Source organism: Lupinus angustifolius, chromosome LG17 (assembly GCF_001865875.1).
Source record: "Lupinus angustifolius cultivar Tanjil chromosome LG17, LupAngTanjil_v1.0, whole genome shotgun sequence".
In the NCBI taxonomy this organism is placed as follows: domain Eukaryota; kingdom Viridiplantae; phylum Streptophyta; class Magnoliopsida; order Fabales; family Fabaceae; genus Lupinus; species Lupinus angustifolius.
This window is the reverse complement of record NC_032025.1, coordinates 17,238,782-17,239,586: the sequence shown is the minus strand read 5'-3', so window position 1 is coordinate 17,239,586 and position 805 is coordinate 17,238,782.

Here is an 805-nt window from a genome sequence, read left to right as displayed (position 1 = left end):
TCATCATGCTTTACTAGTTCAAATTTATGTAGATGATATTATTTTTGGATCTACTAATGAAAATTTGTGTAGTGAATTTGGCAAAATGATGCAAGGAGAATTTGAAATGTCCATGATGGGAAAGTTGAACTGCTTTCTTGGACTTCAAATCAAACAGCTTGATAATGGAATCTTTGTGACTCAAACGAAGTAGTGCAATGATTTACTAAAAAGATTCGATATGGATGACTACAAGCCAACAGCTACACCTATGGGATCTAGCACATACATTGATACCGATAAAAATGGAAAAAGTATTGAAATTTCAAAGTATCGAGGTATGATCGGATCTCTTCTATATTTAACTACCAGTAGACCTGATATTATGTTTAGTGTATGTCTCTGTGCACGCTATCAGTCTAAACCAAAAGAATCACATTTAGTTGCTGATAAGAGAATTATGAAATATCTAAAAGGTACAACTGAAGTTGGACTATGGATCCTAAAGGAAGTATTTTGTGAACTGGTTGGATATTCGGATTCAGATTTTGCCGGATGTAAATCCGAAAGGAAAAGTACAAGTGGTACTTGTCACATTTTAGGCAATGCTTTAGTTTCTTGGTCTTGCAAGAAACAAGCATGTGTTGCGCTAAGCACTGCTGAGGCTGAATATATAGCAGTGGGTAGTTGTTGTGCCCAAGTGTTGTGGCTTAAGCAACAATTACGAGATTATGACTTAGACTTAGGCTGCACTCCGCTGAAATGTGATAATACTAGTGCTATAAACCTTACAAAGAATCCTATTATGCATTCTAGAACCAAACAC